General features: G+C 45.4%; 1 pseudogene; it reads right to left on the bottom strand.

Moving 5' to 3' along the window:
• Positions 1 to 882: 882 nt before the first annotated feature.
• Positions 883 to 6,750, bottom strand: LOC132239097 (protein NipSnap homolog 3A-like; annotated as a pseudogene).
• Between the last annotated feature and the right edge of the window lie 5,246 nt (positions 6,751 to 11,996).

Raw genomic sequence — 11,996 nt, 5'->3', positions numbered from 1 at the left:
AACACATTTCAACATATAAGCCAAGCCTTTGAAAGTTAGTTACTAGTGATTAACATGAAAGCCATAATGAATACAGTTGATCCTGTACTTTCCCAAAGTAAAGAAATATAGTTAACTAATACTTTTATGAACCACTTTTGATATTACAAAATAAATTTTACTGAGCAAAAAATGTGTTTAAAAATTTTCAGAAAAGCCCAGCTGGCATGGCTCAGTGGTTGAGTGTCAACCTATGAACCTTGAGGTCACAGTTTGATTCCAGGTCAGGGCACATGTCCAGGTTGTGGGCTCAATCCCCAGTGAGGGGCCTGCAGAAGGCAGCCAATCAATGATTCACTCTCATCATTGATGTTTCTATCTCTCCCTCTCCCTTCCTCTCTGAAATCAATAAATACATATATATTTTAAATCTCTGGGAAAAAAAACAGACATTAAAGAGAAGATACAGGTATAGAAATAGAGATAGAGATAGAAATAGAGATAGAGATAGAGATAGAGATATAGAACTAGTGTTAAAATACTGCCATAGGTGTGGAAATGTAACATCATCATTTGAATATAATAAAATGTTAAAAAAGCAAAGGATTGTCAAAATACAGAAGAAGAGTTATTCTGAAACAAATTTTAAAAATCAAGATCATGAAGTAGTGGCAACTATTTCTAACGTGTTCCAGATACTGAAATACTGCGGGGGAAATGAACAGAGATATCTCCTGAGGTGGCGGTGACAAAGGACAGAGATGGCTTTCAAAAATGCAAGGGACACAGCTAATTAATGTACCACCTCCTTCACATAAAATGAGAATCTCTTGGGAGGATCTATGCCCCTTTGCAGTTATATCTTAGAGCTGTTAACAAAACGCTTCACCTATCAGTAGAAAACTATATCAACGCTGAAAATGATGTGGGAATCAGAAGCATATTCAACTGTGACACGTGGTAGTTGACATTTTCCCAAATAGCCACCGTGAGTCTGAGATCCTCAAGACACTGATGTCTCCCAGGTGCATGACTGCCTGAACTCTCATTTCACCAATGAGCAGGAACTCTGCTGGGTGCTTCGGATTCTGGGTGGAGAACGCCAATTAGTTTTTCGCAGCCTAATTTGACATGGGCATCAAGTGCCTTTTTAAATGCGTCACCCCACAGAGCTGGCCCACCTGGTTTAATTTGGGAAAATAACCAGTTCGTAGACTCTTTTCGGAGAGTTTTCTCTTTTGCAGCACAGTACTGCATAAGTAACCTCAGAACTCATGTCTATCCACGAGAGCCAAATTTAGAATGAGAAATTGTTCTTGGCATTCCTTATGTTTATCCAAGCCTTTCTAAACTTCAGTTCATTGAGCAAAGCTTGTAAACATGAAACACCTTATTCATTCTGCCTTCAAATTCTGTACTCCAGAATTCAACCAATTCTGTCCGAAGATAAATGTTTTTCTTAATGTTTTCCAGAAACTCATTTATCTTTGATGGTTTACGGCAACAAATATGAAATTCATAAACTGTTCCATCATATTTTCCAAGGCCCCTCCAGAGCAAAAGATAAGTACATCAGAGAGGCATGTGACTGCGTGGTTGGACCCCTTAGAGGATGAGTGTGGTGTGGCTTCAGGTGCCCAGGAGGGCAGCCAGTAGGTGGTTTTCTGGGACTCCCCCTTTTTTAAAAATAGTTTTTATTGACTTCAGAGAAGGAGGAGAAAGAGGGGAAAACATCAACGATGAGAGAGAATCATTGATCAGCTGCTACCTGCATGCCCCCCACTGGGGACTGAGCCTGCGACCTGGGCATGTGCCCTTGACTGAAATCAAACCTGGGACCCTTCAGTCTACAGGCAATGCTCTATCCACTGAGCCAAACCAGCCAGGACTAGGACTCCTCTTTTTATAGCCTCCCTACTTCAAACCAAGACCTGGCCAATTTTTAAAAGATAATGATTATCAAGATAAGTATTAAACAATTATTAAACATAAATATTTGAGCCAACATGATTCTTATGAAACAAGCATTCCCAAACTAATCTTGTTTCCATGTTGAGAAGTTATCAGGGGAAGGCAATGTTTTCCTTGGTCCAGATTCCAAGAAGACATTGTCAAACTATCTCTATGGATAACATGGGTAAACGTGAACTGGTTGACAGTGAAGTAAAGTTTTCTTAACTAGTTGAATGGCTGGATAAATATGCAGCTGATAAACTTGACTCTGTCCCCCTGGAAAGTAGTGTGGTGATGGGGGCTGTTCTTCTGGCAAAAACTATATATTTGGCACATTTTTAATGAGTTTTATGGGTACAAAGAAATCAGATATGTGATTTGTTGTTCTTGTTGTTGTTAATCCTCATCCAAGGATACATTGCCCATTTACTTTTAGGGGGAGTGGAAGGGAGAGGGAGAGACAGAGAGAGAGAGAAGCATCGATGTGAGAGATATACATCCACTCGTTACCTTCTGCATGCACCCCAACCAAGACTGGGGATTGAGCCTGCAACCGTGGTACATGCCCTTGACTAGAATCAAACGTGGGACCCTTCAGTCCATGGGCCAATACTTTATCCACTGCGCCAAACTAGCTAGGGCCGATATGTGATATTTTGATGTAATTGCTTTGAAGATATTTTGACAGCCCTGTAAAATGATCTAATTTGAAGAAATTTTTCTAATGTGCCAATTAACATAATTATGTATATGCTCACTTCCTGATCAGCCCATTTCTGAGTGAATTTTAGAGGTACAGGAAAGTCAAATCCAGTGATAGGATGAAGCCTTGAGATGTTCTCTATTTACATTGTTAGGAAATAAAAAAAGGTTTTTACAACTTGATGCACCCATTTCAATACGAACAAATCAAAACAGTTACAGCAAAATTCTTTTCCAGACCTGGTTTTCATACATTCATCTGCATCACAGGTTTTGGAACTCAGCAATAAGGATAGATCTCTTCAGCACACCATGGGACGATGACTTTCCAAGCTGGTACTAATTCATTGTGCTTCTCATATTTTTGAGGACAAAGAGACGGAGGGATAGCTGTGTACCGGCTTTAGAGTCAATATTTGATTGATCTCAACCAAGCAAGACAGTGCCTTCTTGCCTACAAGTCAGGACTGCATATCATCCCAGGTTATTTGGATGTAAGCAATAGAAATAGACCCTGGCTAACCGAAGTAAGAAAGGGTTTTATAGAAAGGATACTGGATAGTGTTTGCAATAGCAGAAAAGACATCCAGGTCTTAGGAAGACCCAGAATCAGAGCAGCTGCAGGGATGTCAGTAGATGAAGCCAAATACTATTTTTGTAGAGAGGTGCCATCAACAGCCCCAGTTCCACCAACCATCTGCCCAAGTTCTCTCAGCATCTCTGCCTAAATTTCAAGGCTTGTCTCATGTGCCCTCCCCTGTGATCAGGGATCCTGGGGTCATGTGACAGACAACCCAGCCACAAGGATGGAAGAGGGCGATTTCTCCAAGGGAAAAAGAAGGCACCATTACCAAAAGAAAGGGACAATACGCTAGGAAAGCAAGAAAAAAGTAGGTCCAATAGAGACCTGAACTTCAGTCAAACACTCATTTTTTAAAATACTTCACCTGCTTCCTATAAATAAGGAGTTTAATTGACTACAAGCTCAGTAGGAATGTCTACAGAGCCCGGGTGGTCCCAGCATCAGTAAGACTGTTGCACTACCTGGACCTTCAACCTGGTCCTCGTTCTGCCCCTGAGTGGCCCTCCCTCTCAACCTTCTCCAGCTCTAGAGAAGTAACTGCTTCTTGCAGTTACTAATGATGTATTATCTCACATTTGCCTTTTTTTCAATATATTTTATTGTTTTTTTGTTTGTTTGTTTGTTTTTACAGAGAGGAAGGGAGAGAGATAGAGAGTTAGAAACATCAATGAGAGAGAAACATCGATCAGCCGCCTCCTGCACACTCCCTACTGGGTATGTGCCCACAACCAAGGTACATGCCCTTGACCGGAATCGAACCTGGGACTCTTCAGTCCGCAGGCAGACGCTCTATCCACTGAGCAAAACCGGTTGGGGCTCACATTTGCCTTTTTGTTCCTTCTCTCCTTCTACAACAATATAAGAAGCTCCTGTATTAATTTCCCTTCATTGGGTGGGTTGAGAGTGTTTTCCTTTCTGGGTCCTGACTGATGCAAATGCTAAAAATCCAGGTGACATCTATAGCAGGTGGTGAGGGAGTTTGACACTGTGTCATACTTGGAATGTGTGTCGTGTATGAAGGAAGATGTAGGGGCTGTTATAACGTAGGGAAAGATGCAGAGCTTTCACCTGAAAAAGGCATTATACTTACCCTGTGTTGTTCCAGAGGGTAGAATTATGATTAGCGAGAGAAGTTTCAAGGAAGCAGATTTTAGCTCACAATAAGGAATGGTCCTCTCACCACCTGAACTGCCCACAGTGAAATGCCCTGGGCAACTTTTGTTGGGAGTTAGTCAAGCAGAGGATTGGTTTCCATCCATCAGAAACCCTGGAGAGGTGGCCACCACAGTGACATGCTGAGCCTCTTGAGGCCACCAAAATCCCCTGCAGAATCTATAAGCTTTAAAGATCTGATCATCTTCTATTGGACCTCAAGGATAAATCAGGGATGCTTAGGGACCTGCAGTAAACAGTAACAACTATTCTCTAGGATTTATCTTGGTCCCCAGAGTAATTTTAAAATAATGACCCTTTCTCAAAGACGGGCGAAATCCAACTTCCCACCATTCTTCACCCCGCTGAAAGCTGACACCCATTAGGAGGATGATTCTCCTCCTTTGCTTCCCCCTCTCCCTCCACTGGGTCCACTCTGTGCCCAGAGGACATTCAAAGGAGCCAAAGATGACCATGAATGGAATTAAAGGATTCTAGTGTTCTGAAGAGAGTTGCTCAACGTTGTGACTCTTGTCTGATGGATCCAAATCTCTGAATCCTTCTATGGCAGGCTGAGGCTTCCCACATCATCCCTGGATTCACAAGGGATGGGCCTACAGTTACGTGGGAACCAGACAAGACATCAACGGCTTAATGAGATTATCTTCCTGTCACTTTGAAAATCCCACCACCCTTTTAATTCCTGCTACAGCTGTCAACAACTGGTGCACATCTGTACAGCACACCCTTCTGATGTTTGAGGCACACATGATCAGTCTCAAAACATCTGTTCTCCATCTACCAGTTTTCCTTTTCCTAGAGCGAAACTGCCTTTGATCGATGACATTGTGGCAGTTTGGGGTTAGGCGGGGAGAAAGCCATTTCCTCTTGAGCCCTGTTAAGCCAAATATAGTGACATGAGATTCTAACCTCTGATATGCTCAGGAAAGGGTAACTTCTGGCACACTGAAAGAAGCATTCTCTGACATTTTCCAATGGGAACGTGGAGGACAGAGGAAACAGAATATTTACCCATGGTCGCAGGGCCAGATAGTAAACTGGAGTCCAGGGACCCAGTCCTAGTCTCACTCAACACAATCTTATTGCTCCCGGTGATCCTCCATCACAAGAGAGAAAACCATGGAATTACTAGTAAGTGTCTCAGTGGCTCAGCCTCACTTCTAAGTAAGTGAAGGTCAAAGCAGGGCATCAGTAACCTGGAGGTTGCACCTTTTGCCAATACAACTGCTATGAATGGTTTTACTTCCCATTCTGTTTCCCCTTAATTTGTCCCCTTATTCTTTCCATTTGTCTCATGTCATGGGATGATTGCCCAGACACAGGGAAAAACACCCAAGAAGTAGTGGGCAGAGCCTGCCATGCGTATCAGCCACCACACAACCACCATGGTTGAGGGACACTAGGGTGCAAAACACCTTAAAACACATACATGCTTGCATGTCCAAAAGTCCAACAAGGGCAAAGAAAAATTTTGATTTGAACATCATCCTCTTCCTCAAGCCTCTGGGTTATCCTCCTCCTTCTGTCCCCACTTCAGGCCTCTATGGCCATGTTCTCCCAATGAAAAAACTGTTGGCTAGTCCCTGGACTGAAGGAGCAAGGCTGGGTGGAAGGTGATGCTAAAAGTGAAGCAAAGGTCAGGAACATAGAGTATCACGGTGTGGTGGGAGGTGAGAGGTGGGGAGTGGGGGGACAGGGCGTTCTCCCATGGATGGGCCCACCTATGGATCTACGCGGGTCTCTCAGCTCAGGTGATGCTCATGCAGCTCTGCTTCTTCTTCCTCTGACCCCTCTCTCACCACCCCTGCTATTGTTCCCCTCCTTGTCCCTTTATGTTCCTCAGCCCTCTCTCCGCCCATCCCCTCCAGTCTGAGGCAGCCACCTGGGGACCCTGCTGTCCAGTAATTAGCCAGAGCAGCTGCTCAATCAAACAAGCTCCAGAGATCTGCAGCTGGGAGAGCTGAGTCCTGCCTGGAGGAGGGGGAAGCCAGGGAGGCCCACGGAGCCTTCTCAGGTGGCCAGCTGACACTTAATTAGGCCCTCTGCTCTGGAGGCCTCACCAGATGGGCAAATGCCTGACGCCTTAGGAGCCAGCAAGACTCTGCGGGGACTCCCAGTGTGTGCTTTCCCTTCCAGCTGCCTCTGGGGCTGTGGGGAGGGCAGTTAAAATAGTAATTGGCGCCCGCCTCCGGTCAAAGGGCCTCGCTTTTCCCTGCCAGGAGGGGTGATGCTTTGCTGTGCACACCCCCCCACACTCACCCTCTCAGCAGCTGGGGTCTGCGGTGTTGATGCTGTTGATTGAAAATACTCGGTTTTGGATGCACACCAGAGATGTTGGCACTGGGGACATTTTCCTCCATCTAAACAATGCACACCATGAATACACAAAAGGCAGGATTCAACCAGAAGAGAGACATCTGAAGAAAATGCCCGGGTTTCCTTCCTTCTGTCTCCCCAGCCTGCGAAACGGAGCTGGAGGCGGAGTGGCAGAGGGAGGGTGAAGCCGTGAACGATTTAATTTTGACAGATGGCTGGTTCTGGGCAAGAGAGAAGTCAGGAGTCAGCCCGCAGGGGAGGGGAGCGCTGCAGAAGGTGCGGGGTTGGCACTTCAGAGCGCGGCAGGTGCATGCAAGAGGGAACTGCCCTGAGGGTTCTCCCAACCACCCCCTCAGTATGCCCACATCTGCAAGATGGAAGGCCATCAAAGGCCAGGCAGGGACGCAGACCTTACGGCTCCCTCCTCCCCTAAAGGGCTGGCCCCCAGGAGAGGCTTAGGTTCCGGCCACCCCACCGAGCATCATTGGAAACAATGATAATGAGGGCTACCAACATGGAAGGGGAACTGCAAGAAGCAGAGCTAAGAATGGGCCACATGACCTCTTCGCCCTTCCCTCGTCCTGACCTCCCCAACACTGTCCTTGCTGACAAAGAACACCTTTGCCTTTTGATGAAGAGGCTGGTATCTGCGGTATTCAAATCCTTATTATAGAAGCGTAAAGGTCGGAGGAACACAAGAAACCTCTCCTGCCTGCGACCACAGATTTGTGACACCCTAGAAGCGTCCATACGGACTCGGAGGAACAGCGTGTGTCTCATCCGGTGGTTTCCTCTTTTACTGTTGGAAAGTGAACTCGCATCAGAATTGGTTTTGCCTTATCATCACCCGCTAGCCCAGTGGTAATTGTTTTGTAACTATTATATGCAGAGAAGCTTCCCGAATAAAATGTAATAAAGCTGAGGCAACAAGCACACAAATCATGTACTATAATCTTCCTTATTTTTACTCTTGTTATTAATGTCCCCTGTTTGTGGGACCGATTTGTGCACGGGGCAGGCTGTGTATGATTACATTTTTGGCCAGCAGAGGACCAGGCTGGCGGCAGGGTGTCTTTGAGCAATCTCAGCTCTCTGTGGTTTCTGGAGTATAACATATTTTCTGCAGGTTTTGGCTGATACGGTGGACATTAATTGTTAATTCTCCTCCAAAAGCCATCTGCTAAAACGCAGACTGCCTGGAAACCTGGTGAAACAGCGCCATCTAGCAGCCCTTGCTCTAAGTGCTTCTACGCTGGGCTTACTGTATTGTTGCCTGGGCCCGGTGGTGGGTTAGGGTTAGGGTTACACCGTTCTTTTGAGGTTGACCAAGTTGGAAACATGCTCTCCATAAATTCTCCTCAGTCATCAATGAGCACAAGCGCTTTGCAACAGCGTGGAGTCCATTTTTCTTCAGAAAGGTAGCTCAGCTTAATGTTCTGGATGAATAAATAAGGTTTCCTACAATAGCATTAGCATAGAGCACTTTATCCATAAGACGCTTTGTAGCTACACATTCAGAAGATGAGAAAACAGAGGCCATGGAGGAAAGGTACCTGCTCAAGGTCACACAGCTAGCTCGTGACTGAGTCAGGCTCAGAAACCAGAATCAATCCCACTGTTCACAGAATGGGAGCAACCCTTTTTCAAAGGCTAGGTGGAGAAGCAGGTAGAGACAAGACCAAGAAGTGAGAGCATCCTTCAGCAAGCAAAAGTCCGGGTTTCTTTCTGAATTGATAGAAGGAGAACAGGCATATGGCAGGGTCTATATTAAACACAAGGATAGATTCTGGCCTGTGTCTCAGACACAGACACATATGGTGGACAGATCTTTGAGCAGCCCTGAAAAATATCATGGAAATGCCGAGAGCAAATATTTGGGCTCTTGTTCAACTCACCCTCTCTGCAGGCTGATCAGTCAAATTTCTTCCTTAAAGGAGAAATACTGCAGATTTTAATTTTAGAAGCAGGAGTTTGAGGGCGGGGGGCAGTTCTCCTCAAAGGCCCTTTGCAGCTTTGAATTCAAATGTGCCAGACTTTCTCTTTCTCTCAATGAGGACAATTATGGAGACTGGGCCCGTCAGAGCTGGAGGGGTCTCAGCCATGAGCTCATCCGGTGGGGCTCACCCTGATGCATGTTTGAGTCCCTGGGGACATGCCAAAGACAGTAGTTATATCCCCACCCCTGCCGAGCTAATCACGATCTCTAGTATGGCACCTGGACATTAGTACTAAAGTTCCCTGAGTGACTGCAATATGCAGCCAAAGTTGAGAATCACTGACTTCCAGCCCAACCTTTCCTCTTAAAGATGAGAAAACCAAGACTCAGAAAGGCAAAGTGACTTGCCCAGACACCCAGGGAGGTAATGACAGAACTGGGACCAGTTTTCTCCTCCCTGCCCTTCCCTGCCTGCTACTATCTGCTACATCAAGTTCGCTGTGCAGCATGCCAGGCCTCACTAGCCACCAGCCAGGTAGCCAGAATGGTCACCCCCTGCAACACGACCTTCAGAGAGAGCTATCCCGTGTGCATACACACACTCACACCAATGCATTTCCCCTCCAGCCTTGGTGAATATAGTGCCCTCTAGGTGCCCTCTAGGTGCCAGCTGTGGGCAAACTACAGCCCGAGGGCCGGATCCGGCCTGTTTGAAATGGATAAAACTAAAAAAAAAAAAAAAAAGACCGTACCCTTTTATGTAATGATGTTTACTTTGAATTTATATTAGTTCACACAAACACTCCATCCATGCTTTTGTTCTGGCCCTCCGGTCCAGTTTAAGAACCCATTGTGGCCCTCGAGTCAAAAAGTTTGCCCACCGCTGCTCTAGACCTTCTGGGGGGACACAGCTAGGAGGTGGGTGAGTCTCCTCACATGATAAATCTGCTCTAGCGTTTCCATCTCCCAAAGCCTTTGGATACCTTCTTCTGCCTCGCTGCAGACATACCCACCCCACTTGTGATAAGCCTCTGGCCAAGGACCTCACTGTCTTCAGGACAAAGAACAATCCCTGTGATTTCAACATCAAAAGTTTACACTCAAACTACATCTCCCAGGCTATTTCTCAAATTTAAAACAACTCAAAAATCATGCCAGGATGCCACAGTTTTGTAGAAACTGCTGACCACGAGCCATGAAATGAGTAACTGCACCAAGACCAACGTTGAGAAGCGAAGACTGATTCAGGCAATCGCAGCATGCATTCTCTAGAATGCGTCTGTTGTGACCAGGCATAGCTCCTCGGGGTATAAGCTTGAATATTCCATTTCCCAGGTCCACCCTCCTCCTGCAACCAGGGGCGCCAAAAGAGGAGGGGTGGAGAGCCTTGACCTGGAGCCACGCTGGCTCCAGGGCACACACCCTTTGCCCCTGGATTGGCATTGCTGAGCAAAGCAGAGGCTTTAGACAGCAACGGGTGTTAGCCACCTGTACAAGGGTTGGCATCGGTCTCCCCACTATACCCAGGACCTGCAAGCCCCTTTTTATTTTATTTTAATGTTTTGACCAAAATAACACAGGCTGTCAACGAATTCAATTCAGGAATCCTTTTACACTGTGAGCATATCATGTGACTCCTCCGTAACACCCTGGATTGGCTTCATGTTTCACTCAAAACAGTGCACAAGGGTCCTTCCATAGGCACATGCCCTAAGTGACAGTCACCCCCTTTCCTGTCTGGCTCATCCCTACTGCTCTCCCTTGCTCACGGGGGTCCAGACACTTTGGTTTCCTGGCTTCTCTTCAGACATGCTAGAAATCTCTGCTCAGCCTGTCCCTGCACCAGCTAGGCCACTGACCTCCTTTAATCTTTGCCCAAAAGTAACCTGGGAGCTACCCTGATGACCTCATTCTATATGGCATCCCCTGCCCCTTTCTCTGCCTTTTTCCATAGTACGTGTCACCTTGTAACATACTGTATGCTTCGTTTATTTTGATAGTGTCTGCCTCCTCCACTAGAATGAAAGCACTATGAGGGCAAATATGTTGCTTTAGTTACTGCTGATTCCCCAACCCCTAGAAAAATGCTTGGCATGTGGCAGGTAATCAATAAATACTTTGTGAGCGAATGAATGAGACGGCGATGTGCTTGGCTCTGTGGTTGAGCCAATCACAGCTTAATAAGTGGGATCTATGAAAGACTTGGATGGGGCCAGTTTGCCTGCTTTTCTTCTCTACAAAGTGGGACGGTCTCACAGTGATCAATTCAATTAGTTAGAAATTGCCGGAGCCTGATCAGGCACACCGGCCCAGCAAGGATCATTTATTCTCTTTTTTCATTTCTTTTTGTATTGAATTTACTGGGGTGACACTGGTTAACAAGATTATTCAGGTTTCAAGTGAACTAACAAACAAAATAGGGCAATTAACATTTCTACAGCCTTTCTTTTTAAAATTCTTTAAAAATATGCATGGATGGTTCAAGCACAATGTTTTCACGTTAAGTAAGCTGCCATATGTCTGTAGTTTAAAAAGTGAATCTTGCCTCACTGATAACGGCTTTCATCATTTTGCTTGAAGAAAGCAGCAAAAGAAAAACAGTTAGTTACCTACAAGGGAGTACCCATATGATTGTCAGCTGATTTCTCAACCGAAACTATGCAGGCCAGAAGGGAATGGCAAGAAATATTCAAAGTGATGAATAGCAAGAAACTACAACCAGCAAACTACTTTACCCAGCAAAGCTATCATTCAGAATTGAAGGTCAGATAAAGAGCTTCACAGATAAGAAAAAGCTAAAAGAGTTCATCACCACCAAACCAGTATTATATGAAATGCTGAAAGGTATTCTTTAAGAAGAGGAAGAAGAAGAAAAAGGTAAAGATAAAAATTATGAACAACAAATACATAGCTATCAGCAAGTGAATCTAAAAGTCAAGTGAATAAAAAATCTGATGAACAGAATGAACTGGTGATTATAATAGAATCAGGAGCATATAAAGGGAATGGACTGACTATTCTTGGGGGGGAAAGGGGTGTGGGGGATGCGGGAAGAGACTGGACAAAAATCGTGCACCTATGGATGAGGACAGTGGGGGGAGGGGGGGTAAGGGCAGAGGGTGGGGTGAGAACCAGGTGGAGGGGAGCTATGGGGGGGGAAAGGAGGAACAACTGTAATAATCTGAACAATAAAGATTTATTAAAAGACAAAAAAAAAAAGAAACAGATTCCAAGTAAAAAGGAAATCATAGCGGTGACTCTTTTTACACCAGATTAATAATGACTTTACCAAACTCCTGTGTTTCCCTCCCCAGATGTGCCTTGCGGGGACTCTGGTGACACCTGAGGACAACC

The sequence above is a fragment of the Myotis daubentonii genome, chromosome 8 (genome assembly GCF_963259705.1).
Source record: "Myotis daubentonii chromosome 8, mMyoDau2.1, whole genome shotgun sequence".
Taxonomy (NCBI): Eukaryota; Metazoa; Chordata; class Mammalia; order Chiroptera; family Vespertilionidae; genus Myotis; species Myotis daubentonii.
The sequence above is the reverse complement of the archived record's forward strand: the minus strand, read 5'-3'. Positions and strand labels throughout refer to the sequence as shown.